Source organism: Rhinatrema bivittatum, chromosome 2 (genome assembly GCF_901001135.1).
Source record: "Rhinatrema bivittatum chromosome 2, aRhiBiv1.1, whole genome shotgun sequence".
Lineage (NCBI taxonomy): Eukaryota > Metazoa > Chordata > Amphibia > Gymnophiona > Rhinatrematidae > Rhinatrema > Rhinatrema bivittatum.
In genome coordinates, this window is record NC_042616.1 from 66,708,326 (window position 1) to 66,719,426 (window position 11,101).

An 11,101-nucleotide genomic window follows, 5' to 3' on the forward strand; every position below is an offset into this window, starting at 1 on the left:
CCAGCCAATCCAAACGGAGAGGGATTTTCAAAATCCCGGCGTCACAACTTAAATTAACTGGACGGAAGGCGCCGCGTCCCTTTAACTGCTCACCTCCGCTTCTCCGCTGCTGCTGCCGCCGCTGCCGAATACAAGGGAGAGAAGGCCTGCGCGATCGGCGCCCAGACCCGTCGGGGTAAGGCCTTCCTATTCCCCTGCCCCGGCGAGCCCAGCCTCCGATCGCGCTGCCTGCCTGCCACCAGCCGCGCCGCCCATCGGACCCTCCCACAGCAACCAGCCAATCCAAACAGAGAGGGATTTTCAAAATCCCGGCGTCACAACTTAAATTAACTGGACCGAAGGCGCCGCGCGCCTGCGTCGCGCGCCGAAGGAGCGCAACAAAGGGGCTGGCCCCTTTGTGCGCCCCTTTGTGCAGCCACTGAGTTCTTAAGTAAGGCAAACCAATAAACAAAGTCGCCCAGAACGCTACTTTCTCCATTACTTCTTCTCCAACCGTCTCTCATTCTCATTCATTGCCTGCATTTTCTGCTAGCCTCACTCGGACATCTCTCCAGCTTCCACATTCATCCTCTGCTAGCCTCACTCGGACATCTCTCCAGCTTCCACATTCATCCTCTGCTAGCCTCACTCGGACATCTCTCCAGCTTCCACATTCTTCCTCTGCTAGCCTCACTCGGACATCTCTCCAGCTTCCACATTCATCCTCTGCTAGCCTCACTCGGACATCTCTCCAGCTTCCACATTCATCCTCTGCTAGCCTCACTCGGACATCTCTCCAGCTTCCACATTCATCCTCTGCTAGCCTCACTCGGACATCTCTCCAGCTTCCACATTCATCCTCTGCTAGCCTCACTCGGACATCTCTCCAGCTTCCACATTCATCCTCTGCTAGCCTCACTCGGACATCTCTCCAGCCTCCGCATTCATCCTCTGCAAGTTTCAATCAAACCACATCAAAATTATTTTCCTCTACTAAGATGATGTCTGTTACCATCCCTCCATTCCAAATCAGGCGCAAACACCTTATTAACATCCCCCTCTTGAAAATAACAAAAACCTATTATGTCTCACCTTCCTCCTCATCAATGCTCAATCCCTATCAAAAAAACACATGCTAATCTCCGACTTATTACAAGAAAATAACCCTGACTTCCTCGCTATAACAGAATCCTGGCTAAAAAACACCGATCAAGTACTTCTGAACCACCTAGTTCACACTAACTATGACACCTTCTCAATTCCTCGTAACTACAAAAGAGGAGGAGGCCTTTTATTTCATATAAAAAAACACCTCTCAATGAAAATGATTCCGCATAACCTCCCAAAACAATATGAAGTAGCTCTTTTCGACTCTCAATTCCTACAAATTTGCCTTGTATATTGTCCACCCAAACTACTAAACAGCAACATCTCCCCACTCCTGGAATTCCTCATTACAAACATCAACACGAAAAAACCTTCCATCATCCTGGGTGACTTCAACCTTCACTCTGATGCCATCCCCAGTTCCCCAAGCTTCGAAACCCTACTAGACCTGCTCTCTAGTCTAAATTTTACCCCCCAAGTAAACCACCCCACACATAAAGCAGGACACGCCCTTGACCTGATTTTTACTAACAGTTTCTTCACGGACACCTCTATTTTTTACACCCCAGTTCCCTGGTCTGATCACTATCTTCTATCTTGCAAGTCTCAATTGAACTACAACCTCCCTTCTAACGATAATAACAAACAAAAAATCTTCAAATACCGTCCTCCCTTTCAAACTATTCCCCTCCTTCGTGAGCTGGGACATCAACTAGCGAATCTTGATCTATCAAACATAAACAACGCTATTCAATCCTGGTCTCATATCACTGAAAAAACTGCCAATATCGTTAACCCAGAGAAAATCAAACGTCTGAAGAACAAAAAAGAAAATCAAAACCCTTGGTACAACTCCACTCTAAAAAACATGAAAAATGCTCTCAGGAAAATTGAAAAAGAATGGCAAAAAAACAAGCTCCCCTTAACACTACAGAAGTACCGTACTCAACTAGCTGCATACAAAAAATCTATCCAAAACACAAAATGGGACTACTATGGTAAAAAAATAATAAACTCCACTTGTCAGAAAATATCTTAATATTTTGTGCTTTATTGATAATTACTTATATTTAGTGAAGTCAGTAATCAATTAGCCATAAAGAAACATGTTAGCATTTAATACCCATAAGCCTTTACTTTTAAAAGCCATGACATTGGTCATGGCTGTGCTGAAAAAGCTTCAGCACATAGCTTTCACCTTTCCCCTACTTAAAACCTCAAGATTTCACCTTTGTCCCACTTTCAGACTTGAGAGTACAGTTGTTTACCACTTTCTCTTATCTCAAGTAAGAAAGCACCTGCATTTTATGACATTGAGCATCCTAACGCAGGTGTCATGATTGACCACCCTAAAAACAGATGGCCAGCCAATTAAGTGTGACAGAAAGGAGTGAAAAAGATTTTCTCTTAGAACTACAAAAGAAATCCAATTAAAAATCAAAAATGGGCGAAGCTATAAACAGAATAAAATATAAATGTGTTGATGGAAGTGTAACAGCGACCCTGGATCAAAGGGTCTTAAGTGTATAAAACAGTGGCAGTTTGAGGGAGAGGGAGAGGTGCTACTTAGACTTTCTTCGCACGTGATTGAGAGAGACACAGAGCGGGGTGCTTCAGAAAATTGGTAAATATAATTTTTTATTCAAGTATATGAGAACCTTTAAATTGCTATTGTTTCTACATTGGCAGATGTATTAGAAATGTATTAATTTCTAAAAAGATGACATTAATAGACATTTATCTGATATTAATAATTTCAATTTCCTTATTAATGGTTCTTGCATTGATTGTAGGATATACTCTGGTAAAATTAAGATTTGAACATAAAAGTGATTCTTAGTCATTTAGAGATATTTATTCATGCCTTTCTGTATCTGTGAAATAAAGAAAATATTTTTACAATAAACTGACTGGTTTATTTATGCATGATGTGCTGCAAGAATTAAAGGTTAATAAAAAATTTCTGTGGTAGATTCGAACACACCTCTGAAAGTAAACTTTTTGTCTCAAGGCAGAAAGGGTAGGGAAATAGAAGTGGAAGTGGGATATTTTATCCAGGCAGGATTCCCTGGTTTTAAATTCTGCTAAGGGTAGAAGCCTCAATACTTCCATTCAAAATTTACCACATGGCGCCCAACGTGGTTTAAATCTCCTGTAGAATTAAATATTATTTTCCAGTCATGTAATTTTGCCTTTTGCAGCAGTTTTTATAATTGGTTGCAATGGCTGACCCTTATAGAATTAGAGCTTCTCAAGAAGCAACGTTCCGTAAGTGGGTTGAAGCCAATCATATCAGGGAAGATCAGTCCTTTGTCCTGCATTTACAAGTGGCCAGTGACTCGTCACCGTGCTTTCATGTTGACATTTGTCGTTTAAAAGCTCTTACTGCACAGGGCAGACACCAGGGGCTAAATAGAAGAGCGGAAGAGGATTTTGTTCCTTTTGCTCTCCCTGATTGTCAGATGTCTTTTTCACTTGGTAAATGCTTATTTGTAGAGAATCCGGTAATTCCGGTTTCTGAAAAAAGAGGGGGCTTGGCGTTCACTGAACCGCGTCCGCCTCTTGATGCTATTTTGTCCTTTGATGCCCCGCCTGTGGATCAAATTCCGGCAGGGAAAAAGGATGCGTTTTACAATGCCCTATTGCACTGCTTTCAAACGCTCAGAGATCATTACGGACAAACCTCGTTTTCTTTGGGGACGCCTGGAGAATTCGGGGCCCGTAGTGAGATTGATCGAAAAGCAGATAGAGTAAGGCGGGCTTTGGGGACGCTTCCAGCTGATGTTAATCTGATACCTCTATTCGTATTGATCTTAGTAATCGTTTAAGTGCATTGGCCCCGGCAGATCGACATGAGCAGTTCCCATTCATTATCCAGCAAGTCTTCGAGGCGGCTGGTCGTCCATTAATCCCTTCTAAGCCTCTTAAACAGGCTCAGCTAGGGTCTGACAGACCCAGGGAAAGGGGCAGAGAGATCCAGCTTGAGAAAACTTCAAGACGGGTGAGTTTTCATTTTAGGAATCCTTCTTCCCAGGATAGAAATCAGAGGGACTATAGGGGGTTTGGGAATTCTAGGCAGGATTATACACCCCCCCTCCACGAAATCCCTCTAATACTGGGTGGGTTCCCCGCTATCCTGTGAGGGATAATCGTGGGACCCCTCCTGCCCGCTTTCCAGCTCCTGAGAAACCTCCAGCGGTGTCCGGAGCTGTAACTAAGGCGGACCGCCCTCCCCCTTCTTCTCACAAAAAGCCTGTGAAGCGAGCCACTTTCCATGGCAATGCTGGCTCCACGTCTAAACCCCCTGTGGATCCAGAATAGGGAGCAGGGTGATCTATTTGTGGGCATGATGGACTCAGGTACTACAATTAATATCCTGACTAGAGAATGGGATACAATTCAATATTTAAATGAAAATGTCACAATTACTATGTTTGCAGGGAAGCAGTCTCAAGCTCCCTTAGCGACTGTAGAAATCTTTTCCCCTTACTTCAAAGGGTCCCGTACCATAAAAGTGGCATGTTTATTTGATGAGGAGGATCCTTTCGCAGTTTATTTCACACAGGCTGCTGTGCCTGTTTTGCCTTCTATGATGTTGGAGGACCCCCTTTATGGCTTTGAGGCTGTAAAAGCTTCATTTTCTCCTCAGCTCAAATCCATCATTGGAGAGGATGAGCTGCAGAATTTGTTTACTGAATGGCTCAAGTTAGGAGTCGTTCAGCTCTATCATACCCACACTGGTTTAGTGCAGACCCCTAAGCCGATAGAGATAGTTTTAAATAAGCCTTTCAGTCCTCAAAAACAGTATCCTGTCCATAAGAAATTCTACAATGATTTAAATATTATTATTTCTCAGAAACTTACTCAGGGTGTTTTAATTGAGGAATATTCTGAATTTAATTCACCCCTCCTTCCTGTGCCCAAACCAAATGGGAGTACTCGTATGGTCATTGACTATAGAGTACTTAACGCCTCTTCTGAGACAGTTGCCGCTCAGACGTTGAATCCTGCATCTACAATTGATAATTTGCCACGTCCTAGGTGGAAAGCCACCTTGGATTTAGCTAATGGGTTTTGGAGTATTCCGATTAGCACTTCCCCTGTCACTGCATTCACATTCAGGGGTAAGCAGTATCAGTATACCAGGCTCCCTCAGGGTTTTAAAAATTCCCCTGTTTTATTTTCTGCTGCCGTTGAGGAACTCCTTCAACGACATAACATTGATAATGCTGTTCCTTATGTTGATGATATATATCTGGCTTCTGATAAGCTGGATGTGCTTTGGGATTCTGTAGTTCAACTAATACAGGTACTGGGTGAGGAAGGCTTTGTAGTTAATTTTGCCAAAGCCAGAATTGGTTTTGAGGAAGTTAAGTTTCTGGGATTTTTAATCGGGGTGGCAGGTGCTAGCCTTGCCCCCACCCTCCAAGAAAAGATTATATCCTTCCCGGTGCCTAAGACATCTCGCCAATTGCAAGTAATCATGGGGACACTTAATTTTGCACGTAAAACTGTGCCTAGTTTTGCCTCATTAGCAGCCCCCTTGTATGATTTGCTTAAAGGAGATGCCGTTGTGGCACGTGATTGGACTGCTGTTCATTCTGAATGTTTGAGAGCGCTGCAAGAGGCTGTCAAAGTTTCAGCCCCTTTGGCGCACCGTAAATCATCTAAAGATTTAGATGTCACGTTGCAGGTTTCTGACTCTCATTTCTTGGCTACAATCAGTAACCATGCTGAATCTCAGCCCATATGTTATATTACACATACTTTCTCTCAGCCTGAGAGGAAATTTAATGTTGTGGAGCGTACACTGACGGCTGTCAGATATTGCCTGTCTAAAGTCTCTGCTCTTGCTCAGGGTAAGATTATTCATTGTTATACTGGGATTCCCCAGTTACAGGCTGTCACTCGCCATTCCCTCCCAGAGAGTAGGGCTCTCTCCACACGCTGGGTGCAATGGCGTGCTGATCAATATAGAGACGATGTGCAATTCCATTATCAGAATGGTTTGGCTGATTCTGACATTATTTTAACTTGTGAGGATCTTTGCTTAACTACTGAGACGGATAGGCTCCTTCCTCCTATTTATCGGAAGGTTCAATTGGTAATTTTTACTGATGGTTCTGCCACACCCTCGGGTGACTATCTTACTGCATTTTTTGCTGGTGCGGCTAATGTTATTTTAACTCCTAATAAAAGGGGTCAGTGGAAAGTCTTTGCCACACATACATGGCGATTAGGTGATATGAGTTCACAGCAGGCGGAGCTGATTGCCTTTCAAAAGGCTTTGACACATATTGAGCAAACGCCCAATTTGGATCCTGAAAGATCCGTTATGGTTTGTTCTGATTCTACATATGTGGTGTCTGGGTTTAATTCACATATGAAAGTGTGGGAAAACAGTGACTTTTTAGATGTTACAGGCAAGCCTATTGCACACAGAGCTCACTGGAGATTAATTTTTTCTATTTCACAGAAACTTACTGTGCAGGTGCTTGTCTTGCATGTGCCTGCTCACCAGACCGTGGGCTGGTACTCTCGTTACAATTCTTTGGCAGATGAAGCAGCTAAATTGGCTGCCTCTCAGCAAGAGATAACTGTAAGGGCACGTCTTGCTAGGCATGGCTCCTTACATTTGAATGCGGCTACTTTGTGCCTGCATTCAGATGGGGTTTTGACTAGAAGTCAGGCAAAGAAAATGGTCAGTGACTGTTTGGATTGTCAGCGCACAAATCCCAAACGGACTGGACACCCTTATGTTGAGGGGATACTTCCACGGGGAATTAGACCAGGGCAGGTGGTCTATATGGATCATGTTGGTCCCCTTACTTCTTCCCGTGGTTACAGACATATTTTGGTTGTACTTGATTCCTTTACTGGCTTTGTGTTTCTATTTGCACAGAAACGCATTACTGCTATTGTGACTGTTAACCGTCTGGCTATTGTATTTGGTATTTTGCCTTTTCAGTTTCTTTGCACAGACGGCGGTCCAGCCTTTAAAAATGCTGAGGTTGAGACCTTTTGTGCTGATCATAGCGTTACTCATCGATTCTCCTACCCACATCGTCCAGAATCTAATGGAATGGTTGAAAGGATTAATGGTGAGGTTAAGCGTAGTCTGCAAATTTTTGCTTTGCAATCTAACCCCAGTAATTGGTACCTTCATCTTCCGGAGATCCAAATCCGGATTAATAGTACCATAACTGCCAATCATGAAGCTCCCGCTATGTCTCTCTTTGGGTTCTCTATGCTTGAAAATATGGCCTCCTCAGAAGCTATGGTTACTTCTGACAAGGCCTCTCGGAGTCCAAATCCTTTTCTGATTGGTTCCGTAGTTTTGAGCAAAACGCATGTTCGTGGCTCTTTAGAACCATACTGGTCTAATCCCTTTATTGTTACAGAACTTCTAGGTGACTCGGGACTGTTGCTTTCTGACTCTGAGGATCCAAAGAATAGGAAAGTTGTGTCCATTAGAGATGTCAAGTTGGTATCCGAGACATTGGGGTTTTCCGGTACCAGAGCCTCGGTTCAACCCCCAGCCTCTGCTGCATCCGCAGTTTCCGCTGATGCCAATGGGTCAGGAGGATCTACCGCTGCCCAGCGCTCCCACTGCTCCAGCAATTGATGTCATTCTCAGCGGTGACATGGCTGTGCCTACCCCGGAGCAGGAAGATCAGGTCGTTCTCAGTGTAGCTTGTCCCGCATCTGAGCGTCCTCCATGTTTAACCCGCTTCCAGCAGAAGCTTTTGCTTGCATGCTGTATGGTTTGTTCCCCAATCAATACCTTTTTGCATGCTGTGTTTCTTTTTTACAGACCTTATTGTAAGTATGTTATTGCTTGCTGGGTGCTTTTAATTATTGCATCTCCTATCTCACTATTTTATCTCTTATCTAATACCCAGCTGCATTCCACCTTTTCTCCTGCAGCTTCACAGGAGCTCCGTTATTCACACTCACATGTCAGTAAGCGCTCACCTTCTGAGCCTTTGTCTCTTCTGGCAGTGCCTTTGCCTTCTGGTGTTATTCTTGTTCCATACCATGGCTGGCTGGTGCAAGATCCTGTTTTATTGCATATTGATGTTCCTTTCAGGTTTTACACTCACCAGGTTTGGCAAGGCATCTCTCCGGAGTCCCTGCCTGCGGGTCTAGAGTCCAGACTTGTTGCTCTGTTTCTGCAGCTGGAGCGTTCCTCCCTGCAGCTTTCTTCCATCACTTCGGAATCTCCTCTTGATGGCTTCCGTGCAGAGTTCTGTTCGATTAGATATCAGAACTTGTTCCTGGGTTTCAGAGCAGTGAGTGTCAATCTTACTGGGATCCTTGAAACTCCATCCTGGAAACTGCAGCACTGCTCTCAACCACATATTGGTGCTTCTGAACAGTTCCAGCGGCTGTTTGCCCTTCGTCCTTGTTTTCATAATGGATCTTGTGCCTGCATCAATCCCCTTTCGAAGGTGCCTCTGGAGGACTCCTTGTCTGGCTCTAATTATGAATTTTCAGGTTTGATTAAAGGTCTCATTTTCTCCTGGATGGACATCTTTCCTGAGGTAACTCTTTCTTACGCTAATTATTCCACATGGGGGGGAGAGGATACAGGATTCCCCCTTCCAATGATTAAGGACTCTCTGTCTTATGTTTGTAGACTACCTTATGAAATTCTGTTTTTAAATAGTACACATTATCATGTCTTTTGTGATGAATTGCCTGTCTCTTTTACACATTGGCGTGGAATTTCTTTTTATAATTTATCTTTGTGGAATAATGCGTGTGGGAATAATCCATTCTTTTGTACCCGTTCCTCGTCCACCCAGACAAATTGCTTTTGTTGCCCTAGTTGGCAATATCAGGTTAATCTTTGTAATAAAAGGTTTTCTAATAGGGTATGGGGACCCTTCTTTACTCAGGAGGCTAATTTTTTTCAAAATGCACCTGTGCTAGGCCGGTCTTTGACCGCTGCCTGTATCAGGGGTTTAGCTGAGGGGTTAAATGACACTCAGGTTACTTCTGTGTTAGATTTAATTGTACAGACAAAATGGCTGAATGACTCATTTCCCTTGCCCGCTTGGGTGATGAGAACAGCCAACAGAAAGCGCAGGAATGCTTTGAAACAGGAGGTTCAAAATACATTCCTTAATCTTAATGATAGAATTAAAACTGCTATAAAAGGTATTCAATCCAATGAATATCAGCTAAGAGCAGGTATTTTTCAATTAAGGGATTACTTAGCTCAAACCTTACAGTTAGGGATTGATGCCATATCCACAACTGATGAGAAAATACAGGTTCTAGCAAGAATAGAACAGCTTACTCACTTTATTGATGGTCTTACTTCCCCAAAACCCAAATGGGGAGACCTTCAATTGGGAAAAATATTAGAGGAAATAAACCTCACAGCTGAGCAAATTCAGTATGCCCATGTTGAGGCTTCACAAGTTATTTTGCAGGTCAGCAAACATGAAATGGGAAAAGAACCATGGGCAACCTTAGGTTCAACCCTAGTACAAGGGGTCAGACGTATCTTTCTCCCAATCACTACTCAGGTCTATAAACGTTGCTGGGAAATCCAGAACTTTGGTCAGTTCTTGGAAAGCTCAAATGGAAGCAACACCTGGATTAAAACAATTAAAATCTTTGAACCAACCCACTTGTGTATTAATAATGCTGGTTATCACTGGATCATAGCACAAGGTTGTCACAAAGTTCCTGTAACTGTGTGTAATTCCCTGGTGCAGGTCTCTAATACTTGCCTCACACTAGAGGGAGAAGCTGATTGTCCTCTAGAACCGAATCCCGGTCCTCTAGTAGAAGTTTTTTTGAAATTACCCAATGGATCTTATATCCTTCGGTCAAACAAAGCACAGTGTGGGTTTCAACCGGGAATATTGTATTTAGTTACTGCACTATCTGTCATTAAGTGTGGACCGTGGGAGTTTTATCCTACACTTAGTGCCCGGTTAACTGAAACAATAAAGTACATGGAATTTAAACCAGTACAATTCACGGAGTTAAAAATGTTATTGACTCATGTTTTAAATGTAAATGTATTATTAAGAAATTTGTCTTCACTTTGGTTAATGTCAGAGGATGAGTTTTTACAGCATCTGAGAATGATAGAACTAACAGCTAGTGAATGGGAGCTGATCCTAGACGAGCTACTGAAGCCAGAGGTATTTTCAAATGCCCTGGGTCGTGCTTTTTCTGGATTAGTGGGTGGAATAGCTAAAACAGCTGTTGGTATAGTTAAAACCATAATGGAAGGGGCAGGTGGACTCCTTCATGACTTAGGGATCAATTTATTCCCATTAATCCTGGGAATCATAGTAATAATTGGTGTTCTTTTCTTCTGTCTTAAGAGAAATTAGAACAAAGAGCAGCGAACCAGAAATGGCAGGTGTAAACTCAAAGATACATATTCCAGCTAATCCTAGGAAGAATGCGATGATTGTCTGCCTGGGACCTGATCTCATAAATGAGTATGCTGATTATGGAAGCTGGATGTATTCAGAAAACAATCCTGATACATGTGCACCTTATTATCTGCATAAAAACTGTGATATTTTATTTAAGTTCCCACAATATTCCTATTGCTGGACTTGGCCAAGAAGACTGGCATCTGTTCGTGAAGCACTACGAAGAACCTTGAGTGCTCACATTTGTCAGTGTGCTCTCTGGGAACTTGTGCCCTGCTACTTCAATATCTACTCTTTGGCAGAATATCAATTAGGATATGGACATGGCCTATCAAATGCCAATCCTGTTGCTTCAGATGGAAATTCAAGAGCCTCCAGCCCGGGGTTAAGCTCGAATTGGTTTCCAGTACCTAGTCCACCGTCTTTTGTGACGGATGAAGAATTAGATCCAATACACCTTGCTCCGGCTAATTCTCTAACAGACGAAGGACAAGACTTTATGCTTTGGCTGAATGCAGCTCTCTCCTCTGAGGATGATCAATCAGTCATTCTCCAACATCAGCAACCAAATCCTACTCAAGATTCTGCTCCGACTAGACCAGCAGTGG